Genomic DNA, 7,804 nt, shown 5'->3' on the forward strand with positions numbered 1-7,804 from the left:
TGCGTCTGGAGTTGTTTTCTAAGGCCCTAACTACTCGATCTGGTGGATCAACGCCCTAGTGTGAAGCCAAGGTTACCCGGAACGTAGAAATGACCATTACTTCCACACTGGTTGCAATTATTCCTGTTATACGATGGAAGGACTGTTGTCTTTTTATCGCATTTTATGCTTCTGGCGTTAACTTCTTAGGCCCTAGCTATTCGATATGGTGGCACAGCGCACTAGAGTGAAGTCTAGTTTGCCCGGAATGTAGAAATCACCATAACTTTCACACTGGTTGCAATTATTCGCTTTATACGATGGAAAAACTGTTGTATTTTTTTGTATTTTATGTTTCGGGCGTTGACTTCTAAGGCCCTAGCTATTCGATCTGGTGGAGCAACGCCCTAGAGTGAAGCATAGGTTGCACGGAACGTAGAAGTGCCCATTACTTTCACGCTGGTTGCAATTATTCCTGTTATAAGATGGAAAACTGTTGTATTTTTATTGTATTTTATGCTCTTGGCGCTGACCTCCAAGTCCCTAGCTATTCGATCTGGTGGAGCAACGCTCTAGAGCGAAGCCTAGGTTGCCCGGAACGTAGAAATGGCCATTACTTTCACACTGGTATCAAGTATTCGTTTTATACGATGGAAAAACTGTTGTACTTATATCGTATTTTATGCTTCTGGCGTTGACTTCTTAGGACCTAACAATTTGGTATGGTGGACCAACGCCCTAGAGTGGAGCCTAGGTTGCACGGAACGTAGAAATGACCATAACTTTCACACTGGTTGCAATTATACGCTTTATACAATGGAAAAACTGTTCAATTTTTATTATATTTTATGTTTCTGGCGTTGACTTCTTAGGTCCTAACTATTCGGTCTGGTGTAGAAACGCCCTAGAGTGAAGCCTAGGTTACCTGGAACGTAGCAATGGCCATTACCTTCACACTGGCTGCAATTAATCCTGTTATACGATGGAAGGACTGTTGTATTTTTATAGTATTTTATGCTTCTGGCGTTGACTTCTTAGGCCCTAACTATTCCATCTGGTGGCACAACGCACTAGAGTGAAGCCTAGTTTGCCCGGATCGTATAAATGACCATAACGTTCACACTGGTTGCAATTATTCGCTTTATACGATGGAAAAACTGTTGTATTTTTATAGTATTTTATGCTTCTGGCGTTGACTTCTTAGGCCCTAACTATTCGATATGGTGGATCAACGCCCTAGTGTGAAGCCAAGGTTACCCGGAACGTAGAAATGACCAGTACTTCCACACTGGTTGCAATTATTCCTGTTAAACGATGGAAAAGCTGTTGTATTTTTACTGTATTTTATGCTTCGGGCGTTGACTTCCAAGGCACTAACTATTCGATTTGGTGGAGCAACGCCCTACAGTCAATCCTAGGTAGCCCGAAACGTAGTAATGACCATTACTTCCACACTGGTTGCAATTATTCCTGTTATACTATGGAAAAACTGTTGTATTTTTATTGTATTTTATGCTTCGGGCGTTGACTTCCAAGGCACTAACTATTCGATTTGGTGGAGCAACGCCCTACAGTCAATCCTAGGTAGCCCGAAACGTAGTAATGACCATTACTTTCACACTGGTTGCAATTATTCATGCTATACGATGGAGAAGCTGTTGTATTTTTATTGTATGATATGTTTCAGGCGTTGACTTTAAAGGTCCTAGCTATTCGATCTTGTGAGGCAACGTCCAAGAGTGAAGGGTATGTTGCCCGCAGCGTAGAAATGACCATTACTTTCACAATGGTTGCAATTATTCTTTTTATACGATGGAAAAACGGTGGTATTTTTACTGTATCTTATGCGTCTGGAGTTGTTTTCTAAGGCCCTAACTATTCGACCTGGTGGTGCAACGCCCTAGTGCGAAGCCTAGGTTGCACGGAACGTAGGAATGCCCATTACTTCCACACTGGTTGCAATTATTCCTGTTATACGATGGAAGGACTGTTGTCTTTTTATCGTATTTTATGCTTCTGACGTTGACTTCTTAGGCCCTAGCTATTCCATCTGGTGGCACAACGCACTAGAGTGAAGTCTAGTTTGCCCGGAATGTAGAAATGACCATTACTTTCACACTGGTTGCAATTATTCATGCTATACGATGGAGAAGCTGTTGTATTTTTATTGTATTTTATGTTTCAGGCGTTGACTTCTAAGGTCCTAGCTATTCGATCTTGTGAGGCAACGTCCAAGAGTGAAGGGTATGTTGCCCGCAGCGTAGAAATGACCATTACTTTCACAATGGTTGCAATTATTCTTTTTAGACGATGGAAAAACGGTGGTATTTTTACTGTATCTTATGCGTCTGGAGTTGTTTTCTAAGGCCCTAACTATTCGACCTGGTGGTGCAACGCCCTAGTGCGAAGCCTAGGTTGCACGGAACGTAGGAATGCCCATTACTTCCACACTGGTTGCAATTATTCCTGTTATACGATGGAAGGACTGTTGTCTTTTTATCGTATTTTATGCTTCTGACGTTGACTTCTTAGGCCCTAGCTATTCCATCTGGTGGCACGACGCACTAGAGTGAAGTCTAGTTTGCCCGGAATGTCGAAATGACCATTACTTTCACACTGGTTGCAATTATTCATGCTATACGATGGTGAAACTGTTGTATTTTTATTGTATTTTATGTTTCAGGCGTTGACTTCTAAGGTCCTAGCTATTCGATCTCGCGGGGCAACGACCAAGAGTGAAGGGTATGTTGCCCGGAGCGTAGAAATGACCATTACTTTCACACTGGTTACAATTATTCTTTTTATACGATGGTAAAATTGTTGTATTTTTATTGTATTTTATGCGTCTGGAGTTGTTTTCTAAGGCCCTAACTACTCGATCTGGTGGATCAACGCCCTAGTGTGAAGCCAAGCTTACCCGGAACGTAGAAATGACCATTACTTTCACACTGGTTGCAATTATTCTTTCTATACGATGGAAAAACTGTTGTATTTTTATTGTATTTTATGCTTCTGGCGTTGACCTCTAAGGCCCTAGCTATTCGATCTGGTGGTGCAATGCCTCAGTGTTAAGTGTAGGATGCCCAGAACGTAGAAATGTCCATTACTTTCACACTGGTTGCAATTATTCGTTTTATACGATGGAAAAACTGTTGAATTTATATTGTATTGTATGCTTCTGGCGTTGACTTCTACGGCCGTTGCTTTTCGACGTGGTGGAGTAACGCCCTAGAGTGAAATCAGGGTTGCCCGGATCGTAGAAATGACCATCACTTTCACACTGGTTGCAATTATTCCTGTTATACGTTGGAAAAACTGTTGTATTTATATTGTATTTTATGCTGCTGGCGTTGACTTCATAGGTCCTAACTATTCGGTCTGGTGGACCAACGCCCTAGAGTGAAGCCAAGGTTACCCGGAACGTAGAAATGACCAGTACTTCCACACTGGTTGCAATTATTCCTGTTATACGATGGAAAAGCTGTTGTATTTTTATTGTATTTTATGCTTCGGGCGTTGACTTCGAAGGCCCTAACTATTCGATTTGGTGGAGCAATGCCCTACAGTCAATCCTAGGTTGCCCGAAACGTAGTAATGACCATTACTTTCACACTGGTTGCAATTATTCATGCTATACGATGGAGAAACTGTTGTATTTTTATTGTATGTTATGTTTCAGGCGTTGACTTCTAAGGTCCTAGCTATTCGATCTTGTGAGGCAACGTCCAAGAGTGAAGGGTATGTTGCCCGCAGCGTAGAAATGACCATTACTTTCACAATGGTTGCAATTATTCTTTTTATACGATGGAAAAACGGTGGTATTTTTACTGTATCTTATGCGTCTGGAGTTGCTTTCTAAGGCCGTAACTATTCGACCTGGTGGTGCAACGCCCTAGCGCGAAGCCTAGGTTGCACGGAACGTAGGAATGCCCATTACTTCCACACTGGTTGCAATTATTCCTGTTATACGATGGAAGGACTGTTTTCTTTTTATCGTATTTTATGCTTCTGGCGTTGACTTCTTAGGCCCTAGCTATTCCATCTGGTGGCACAACGCACTAGAGTAAAGTCTAGTTTGCCCGGAATGTAGAAATGACCATTACTTTCACACTGGTTGCAATTATTCGCTTTATACGATGGAAAAACTGTTGTATTTTTATAGTATTTTATGCTTCTGGCGTTGACTTCTTAGGCCCTAACTATTCGATCTGGTGGATCAACGCCCTAGAGTGAAGCCAAGGTTACCCGGAACGTAGAAATGACCTGTACTTTCACACTGGTTGCAATTATTCCTGTTATACGATGGAAAAGCTGTTGTACTTTTATTGTATTTTCTGCATCTGGCATTGACTTCTTAGGCCCTACCTGTTCGATCTGGTGGAGCAACACCCTAGAGCGAAGCCTAGGTTGCCCGAAACGTAGAAATGACCATAACTTTCACACTGGTTGCAATTATTTGTTTTATACGATGGAAAAGCTGTTGGATTTTTACTGTACTTTATGCTTCTGGCGTTGACTTCTTAGGCCCTAGCTATTCGATCTGGTGGGTCAACGTCCAAGAGTGAAGCGTATGTTGCCCGAAGCGTAGAAATGACCATCACTTTCACACTGTTTGTAAATATACATTATATACGATGAAAAGCTGTTGCATTTATATTGTATTTTATGATTCTGGTGTTGCCTTCTTACGCCCTAACTATTTAATATGGTGGAGCACCGCCCTAGAGTGAAGCCTAGGTTGCCCGGAACGTAGAAAAGACCGTTACCTTCACACTTGTTGCATTATACCTGTTATACGATGGAAAAACTGTTGTATTTTTATTGTATTTTATGCTTCGGGCGTTGACTTCTAAGGCCCTTGCTAATCGATTTAGTGGAGCAACGCCCCATAGTGAAGCCTAGGTTGCCGGAGACGTGGAAATGACCATTACTTTCACACTGGTTGCAATTATTCTTTTTATACGATGGAAAAACTGTTGCATCTATTTTGTATTTGGTGCTTCTGGCGTTGACCTCTAAGTCAATAGCTATTCGATCTGGTGCAGCAACACCCTAGAGCGAAGCCTAGGTTGCACGGAACGTAGAAATGCCCATTACTTTCAAACTGGTTGCAATTATTCGTGCTATACTGTGGAAAAACTGTTTCATTTTTATCGTATTTTATGCTTCTGGCGTTAACTTCTTAGGCCCTAACTATTCGATCTCGTGGAACAACGCCCTAGAGTGAAGCCTAGGTTACCCGAAACGTAGAAATGACCAGTACTTTCACACTGGTTGCAGTTATTCCTGTTATGCGATGGAAAGACTGTTGCATTTTTATTGTATTTTATGCTTCTGGCGTTGAATTCTAAGTCCATAACTATTCGATCTGGTGAAGCAACGCCCTAGGGTGAAGCCTAGGATGCCCGGAACGTAGAAATGACCATTACTTTCACACTGTTTGCAAATATACATTATGTACGATGGAAAGCTGTTGTGTTTATATCGTATTTTATGCTTCTGGCGTTGACTTCTAAGGCACTAACTATTCGATCTAGTGGAGCAACGCCCTAGAGTGAAGCCTAGGTTGCCCGGAACGTAGAAGTGACCATTACTTTCACACTGGTTGCAATTATTCCTGTTATACGATGGAAGGACTGTTGTCTTTTTATCGTATTTTATGCTTCTGACGTTGACTTCTTAGGCCCTAGCTATTCCATCTGGTGGCACAACGCACTAGAGTGAAGTCTAGTTTGCCCGGAATGTAGAAATGACCATTACTTTCACACTGGTTGCAATTATTCATGCTATACGATGGAGAAGCTGTTGTATTTTTATTGTATTTTATGTTTCAGGCGTTGACTTCTAAGGTCCTAGCTATTCGATCTTGTGAGGCAACGTCCAAGAGTGAAGGGTATGTTGCCCGCAGCGTAGAAATGACCATTACTTTCACAATGGTTGCAATTATTCTTTTTAGACGATGGAAAAACGGTGGTATTTTTACTGTATCTTATGCGTCTGGAGTTGTTTTCTAAGGCCCTAACTATTCGACCTGGTGGTGCAACGCCCTAGTGCGAAGCCTAGGTTGCACGGAACGTAGGAATGCCCATTACTTCCACACTGGTTGCAATTATTCCTGTTATACGATGGAAGGACTGTTGTCTTTTTATCGTATTTTATGCTTCTGACGTTGACTTCTTAGGCCCTAGCTATTCCATCTGGTGGCACAACGCACTAGAGTGAAGTCTAGTTTGCCCGGAATGTCGAAATGACCATTACTTTCACACTGGTTGCAATTATTCATGCTATACGATGGTGAAACTGTTGTATTTTTATTGTATTTTATGTTTCAGGCGTTGACTTCTAAGGTCCTAGCTATTCGATCTCGCGGGGCAACGACCAAGAGTGAAGGGTATGTTGCCCGGAGCGTAGAAATGACCATTACTTTCACACTGGTTACAATTATTCTTTTTATACGATGGTAAAACTGTTGTATTTTTATTGTATTTTATGCGTCTGGAGTTGTTTTCTAAGGCCCTAACTACTCGATCTGGTGGATCAACGCCCTAGTGTGAAGCCAAGCTTACCCGGAACGTAGAAATGACCATTACTTTCACACTGGTTGCAATTATTCTTTCTATACGATGGAAAAACTGTTGCATTTTTATTGTATTTTATGCTTCTGGCGTTGACCTCTAAGGCCCTAGCTATTCGATCTGGTGGTGCAATGCCTCAGTGTTAAGTGTAGGATGCCCAGAACGTAGAAATGTCCATTACTTTCACACTGGTTGCAATTATTCGTTTTATACGATGGAAAAACTGTTGAATTTATATTGTATTGTATGCTTCTGGCGTTGACTTCTACGGCCGTTGCTTTTCGACGTGGTGGAGTAACGCCCTAGAGTGAAACCAGGGTTGCCCGGATCGTAGAAATGACCATCACTTTCACACTGGTTGCAATTATTCCTGTTATGCGTTGGAAAAACTGTTGTATTTATATTGTATTTTATGCTGCTGGCGTTGACTTCATAGGTCCTAACTATTCGGTCTGGTGGACCAACGCCCTAGAGTGAAGCCAAGGTTACCCGGAACGTAGAAATGACCAGTACTTCCACACTGGTTGCAATTATTCCTGTTATACGATGGAAAAGCTGTTGTATTTTTATTGTATTTTATGCTTCGGGCGTTGACTTCGAAGGCCCTAACTATTCGATTTGGTGGAGCAATGCCCTACAGTCAATCCTAGGTTGCCCGAAACGTAGTAATGACCATTACTTTCACACTGGTTGCAATTATTCATGCTATACGATGGAGAAACTGTTGTATTTTTATTGTATGTTATGTTTCAGGCGTTGACTTCTAAGGTCCTAGCTATTCGATCTTGTGAGGCAACGTACAAGAGTGAAGGGTATGTTGCCCGCAGCGTAGAAATGACCATTACTTTCACAATGGTTGCAATTATTCTTTTTATACGATGGAAAAACGGTGGTATTTTTACTGTATCTTATGCGTCTGGAGTTGCTTTCTAAGGCCGTAACTATTCGACCTGGTGGTGCAACGCCCTAGCGCGAAGCCTAGGTTGCACGGAACGTAGGAATGCCCATTACTTCCACACTGGTTGCAATTATTCCTGTTATACGATGGAAGGACTGTTTTCTTTTTATCGTATTTTATGCTTCTGGCGTTGACTTCTTAGGCCCTAGCTATTCCATCTGGTGGCACAACGCACTAGAGTAAAGTCTAGTTTGCCCGGAATGTAGAAATGACCATTACTTTCACACTGGTTGCAATTATTCGCTTTATACGATGGAAAAACTGTTGTATTTTTATAGTATTTTATGCTTCT

The sequence above is a fragment of the Calliopsis andreniformis genome, unplaced genomic scaffold (assembly GCF_051401765.1).
Source record: "Calliopsis andreniformis isolate RMS-2024a unplaced genomic scaffold, iyCalAndr_principal scaffold0004, whole genome shotgun sequence".
Lineage (NCBI taxonomy): Eukaryota > Metazoa > Arthropoda > Insecta > Hymenoptera > Andrenidae > Calliopsis > Calliopsis andreniformis.